Below are 6225 nucleotides of genomic sequence, written 5' to 3' on the forward strand. Positions count from 1 at the left end.
TTAAGCCTCGGATAAAGCCAACTCGGCTCCTGACAAATCATGACAATAAACCAAAAAAAATGGGCAAAAGAAGAAAACATTTAATTTTGTTTTATTTGTTTTTCAAAAAACGCTTCTATCCTGGTGGAGACCTGTGCCCCGAGGGGCACTTTTTCTAGTTATAAATATGTTCTGAACCCTTTCTGGACCAAGGCCCGGTTTGAGCATCAAGTGTTCAGATGGGTGGACAGATGGGTGGACTGCGGGCATTTTCAGAGTTAGTGTAGAACCCCTAATTGCTCCCGATGTGCAGGTTGGTTTCCTCTGCCATCGGTGTATGAATGTGTGTGTGAATGGGTGAATGTAATTATGCATTTACCATTGTTTAATTTAATGATCAATTTGATTGTGTTCCAGCTCGGATCAATGGAACTAACATTATACGTGTACTTTAAGTTCCTATTTATCAGTACCGCAATGAAAATAAAAAACGTTCAAGAAAAAAATACAAAATATTGTTTTTACATAATTAACATTAACATTAATGTGATCAATAAAATCATAGCGTTTTGCCAATTATTTGGGACCCACAGGTTGGAAATCACTGGTCTCTCCCGTCTCTCCATATCAAAGCAGAGACTGACATGCAAACACCAACCTTTTATTAGTTTAGCATTCTGTAACAATGCTGAAAGGTATTGTACCTAAAATGTAACCACTTCAAAGCCTGCGTTATACTTTGAGACATTCTGCATGAAGAGTATACTTTCTACTTTTGGTACTTTAAGTACATTTTGATACCAATACTTTTTTGTACTTACGCTCAAATAAATTTGAATTCCGGTCTCGTACTTGTAACAGTGTATTCTTTTTACATTGCAGTATTGATACTTTTACTTAAGTAAAACATGTGAGTACTTTTTCCACCACTGCCAAACGGCATGTGTGAATGTCCAAAGGAGAGAGGCCGACATAAAGACAGATAAACAGAGAGAAGAATAGATGGAGAGAGAGAGACAGAGAAGAACGGTGGGTGATGTGTTGTCGGCAGCAGAATGCCCTCTGAATCAGAGCCACTTAAAGCCAGAAGGTTACGGGAGCAACTGTCTTTTCTTTTTCTTTTTTTTTCCTGACTCCTCTCTCTCGCTCCTTCCATCGTTCTCTCTCTCTCTCTCTCTCTCTCCAGGGAGCTGTGGTTTCTGAAAGGTTTCTCAGTGTCCTTAATCCTTCCATCTCTTTGTGTCCAGGCAAAAAAATATATCCGCATGAAACTCAAGAGGCCAGAAAGGGGCCAGGTCGTGGGAGAAAAATGCGTGCGAGAGAGAGAGAGAGGCAGGCAGATGGGAGCTTCTGTACCTTTTCTAGGTCAGAACAAGAGAAAGAAAATCAAGCAATGTAATGAAAAGAGAGCATTAAACTGTATTAAAAACAGTTTACGCTGATCAGTTGTTCCATTAGCCCGTTCATATTGAGTAACGTGTTAAATTGTTTTGTTGCAGACAAATGTTATAGTGTAGTACAATAGGGAGAGGGGTTCTGGTCCTATGGGCCTAATTTAACAAAACATCAGTGATGGTTAAGTGGCCACTTGATAAAACCAATGACAAAATTGCTCGCATAATCCCTTGCATAAAATGTGCTTGGTCGTAATCAATAACACACTATTATTCTGCAAATGGTTCATACCCCAGATCCCATGGGTCTTTAACAGGGGGTCCAGGACCTTAGGGGGTCCTCAGAGTTACTAAAAGGGGGCCGCCAAATCTTTGTGTGATAGGAACTTTATTTTTATGTTTTCCATGAACTACTTGGAATCCTAGCATCCCTATTCTAGGGAAACATTCACCGAAAATAGCAGGTCTACTAGCTCACAATGCGTTGCCGCGTGAGGCACTGTGAGCTTGTAGATCGGCTACTTTCCGTATAAAGATTTGGTTCAGAGGGAAAAAAGAGCGGATCAAGTACAGAACCGAAAAGGTCAGTTTTGCCAAGTGTTGAAGCTTTATGTGGTTAAAAGTCAGACAATACAGATGAACATGAATCCATGTTAATAGAAAAGATGTGTGGCCCAGACTGCTGGCCTAGAGGTCCGGGTCTCAATGTAGCCTGACAGCGTGTCACGGGTTCGAGTCCCGAGCTTGACGGCCTTTGCTGCATGTCATTCCCTGTGTCTCTCTCCCTGTTTCCTGTCTCTCTTCACTAATGAAGAAGAACATTTGTGAACAAAAAAAACATGAATTTTCAGTTTACACAACACTGATGCTATCAAACAAGTCTGAATCCATCTATGAAAATTGCAACACAATTTTATACAATGTGGCTTCATCTCTTTCTCTCAGGGGTCCTGAAAAAAATAAACATATGCTAACCCGATCAGTCCAAGTGCAGTCAGCCAGGTCAATCTTTATGTCTATAAGTCTAATACATTATGCACACCAGACAAGCCCAGGCGCAGAGGGCCGGGTCAGATGTTAAGTCCTCTTTATACTGTCTTTTATATTGTTATCCTATTTTAACAAGTGTTAAACCCTGCTACGTATTCTGGACTTATTCTCTTACCTGTACCTTTGTTTCACCCTTACTGTGGTGCTGCATGCTATAAAAGTATAAAAAGTAGAAAGTATACGTATTATGCAGAATGCCCCATTTCACAAGTTTTCAAATGTGTAAAATATATAAAAATTGCAGATCTACAAGCTCACAGTAGATCGGCTATTTTCAAATGACCGAAATGTATAGGGCTGAAGTGGTTAATGTATGTTTTGTAATAATAATCAAAATCTACAAAGTAACTCGTAACATTTCAAATAATAGTTAAAGTTAAAGTAAAAGTACAATATTTGTCTCTGTGATGATAATGGAGTAGAAGTAAAAGTACTGAAACACCACAGATGACAACTGAATCTCCCTCAGGATCAATAAGTCTACCTAGCTACCTAGCTACCTAGCTACCTACCTACCTAGCTACCTAGCTACCTACCCACCCATCAAGTAGTGGTTCAACCTATAACGTATATATATATATATCGTCCCTTTAATGCTGCTACTTTGTCTTCTAGATTGTCAAGCAAAAGTAGTGAAAATAGAAGATCTAAACTATGGAATCGTGCGTTTTTGACACCTAACCCACAATCCCCGTCACTCTGTCACGACACTTGCAATTCCCGTCACTCACCCGAGGCATCGTGACAAGCCCCCAGGTGCCCAGGTCATCGTGATGATTCCATAGTTAACTGCGACCTTTGCATCAACCACAGTGGTTATCATGAGACTGTCACAAAATCATCATATATCGGCATTCCCAAATATGGGCTTAATATTGATCACAGTCAGGGATCTCAATATATGGGCATAACAGGGATTGTATTAGGATATCAGCTGGGAATGCCCATATATAGAACTTTTTTTCACCCTTTTTTCATTCACGTTTTCGGGCATAACATGTGTGCCAGGCTACCCCATTTAGAGTCCAGGTAAAGCCAGACCTAAATTTCCGGCCCTGTTGAGATCTCTATCCTCTGGTTGGATTTCCATTACTATGGTCTCCAGTTGATCGTTATTGTTGTATGTCTCCAGCTTGACTTGACTGTTTATGAAGACATGCCTGGTAGAGATTACTTTTTGAAAGACATTTTGGAATGCAGTCCCATTAGTGTCTCTGAGATCTGCTAGTGACATGTACTGTACATTGTGAGTTGTGACCCGGCAGGACCTCAGTGGTTTCCTGGAAGAATGTCACCCATAGTTCGTCGGTAGAGTCTTCGATTTTGATCTTCAGTAGAAGTCTGTATTTAAAGTCTGTAAAGTTTTTTTTTTAATTTGGAACACATGTATTTTCTACTCTCCAGTTCAACTTTCTTGTTACAGTCTGCACTGGGACCTATATGCAGTTGTACATTCGAATGTCGACAAGCTTTGCGACAATATGACATATGTTGATCGTTCCCCATCCATCCTTCCTCTTCGATGTCTCCCTTTTGACTGATAGCTGTCCATTTAAACTCTAGACGGGCCTTCCCCAAAGATATGTGTGCAGCCACGCTTGGCAGCCGGCAAAAACTAGAGTTCTCAACAGGCCCTACTTGGGCCCTCATCAAACCTTGTACATTCAACACACTGTCCCCGCTGACACCCTTAGATCTCCATATATGCAGCTGACCTGTTCTGAAATTCCATATCTTGATCTGACCTCATCACACCCTGTACACTCAAGATACGCTCCATATATGGCCAGTGCACGTGACGCTTCTCGCCTCCAGGCGTCTTACTGGTATGGATAGTATAGTGAAGAGTCATTGAGTGGCTCTGGAATCGAACCCGTGACTTGCTGTCAGGGTGCAGAGCCTTTACTTGCTATGTGCCTTAACCAATAGGCCAACCGGTGCCTAGGGATGTGAACCTTTAGAGTTTAACGATTCCCTCTTAACAGTCCGATTCCTTAACAGTGCCCCTAACGATTCCTAGGGGGGTTCCAAATGGACGCTTGCAGGTATGTAACTCTGAGTGTACACATGGAACCAAATGGACCCTCAACGGGGGTTCCATTTTGTACATTCTCAGCGTTATGGTGGTCCTTGAAATTAACAGTTCCAAATGTGATGGAACCGATTCCTATTTCCTCAATGGTGGATCCGGTTCCGGATCCTAACCCTAGCCCCCCCCCCCCAAGCCCCTGATTTGTCACAATTGCTGAACATTTTCATTCCATTTCTTGAAAAGTAACCATTATGGACTTACAACTTGATTTCCACCCGGCAGTATATGTTGGTAAATGAACAGTCTGCTTTCATACATCATCATGTCTTTATTTGTGTAAACAAACTCTGAAAGAGCATCAGCCAGGTTGTTGGTTATTGGCATTTGTAACATAGTAACCTACATTTTGTACAGTCAGGGATAAGACCATAAGATTTTTACGCCACAAAACATATCCCATGTTCAACTTTTATATCTTAAATCACATAATAAATAAATAAAAGAAAATCACCTGACAATGGATTGAGAATGTCTCACTTATTTCCTGTGCATCCATGAATCTAATATGGCAAATTAGCAATATCTTGGCTCAATATTGAACATTCTTTGAACGATTTGCATTGAAAATAAGAGAGATGATTTCAAATCATTGCAACATATTTCTCACTTTTAGTTTAAAGCTGCAAACAGTATAACTTTCAAGTACTTTTGAAGAATTTGAAGCGGTCCCGAGCCCTGCAGTGGGAGGGCCAAAAGGTCTATTAGGTAGAGGTCATTTGACCTTCTTGTCAACCAGTAGTGGTCATACTGCCTAGTGCCTGGCCACAGAATCTGAAACTTCTCAATAGAAGAGCAGTTATGGTTCTCAAAACATTTGCATATTTTTTTTCCCAAGATACAAGATTTCAAATAACCCATGTATATAGGGGTTGAAAGTGGTCAAACTGATGATGTGATATAGATTAATTTAGCTGGGGACCCCCACTGGAACCCGCTCAGGGACTACTGGTGTTCCCCGGACTGCCCTCCCACCATACAGATGGGTCAAACCTAAGGTTGAATTCACTGAAAACAGAGTTACGGATTGCAGCTTTTAAACGGGCTGAGATGACTCATGCCGATGGGACATGTTTTGAGACATACATACAGAACTAACAACATAGTATATACTTCCAAAAGAACCACCTCCTTCATCTGCTACCTCAGTTCAGTCACGCTGGGTAAGCGCATTCCCGTTAGCTGTGTGTGCGTGTATGTACTCATGTGTGTGTACTGTGTGGCTCGCTGTAAGGTGCTGTGTCTCTGCAATAAAGATATCCTGGAATGTGGTTCATGGTCATTATGAGGAGTGTGTATGAATACAGTAAGTGTGTGTGTGGGGTGGGGTGTAGATGTGGTTCTGGACCCACGTGGTTTATTAGGTTAGTTGATCATGAAAACATTAAATATGTAACAAGTGGAAGGGATGTAAAAAGAAAAAAAACCTTTTAAATGAAAAACAAAAAAACAAATCACCTAGTATTAAAAAGCACACAGTTGTGCAACACAATTCATTTAGTCAGTTTCATTTACATCAACAAATATATTTACAAATCAAACAAAATATATATATCTAGCTGTAACAAAGGAGCCGTTACCACGTTCAGGACCACAGAAATAGTGTATGTATATTCATTTAGACACTTCTACCTTTGGGAGATGAGGTGTGCTCGATATTGACCAAGAGCTAGCAAAAGGTGGGCGGCACTCCCTTCCATGACAAGTAGTCCA

Source organism: Electrona antarctica (genome assembly GCF_951216825.1).
Source record: "Electrona antarctica genome assembly, chromosome: 19".
NCBI lineage: Eukaryota > Metazoa > Chordata > Actinopteri > Myctophiformes > Myctophidae > Electrona > Electrona antarctica.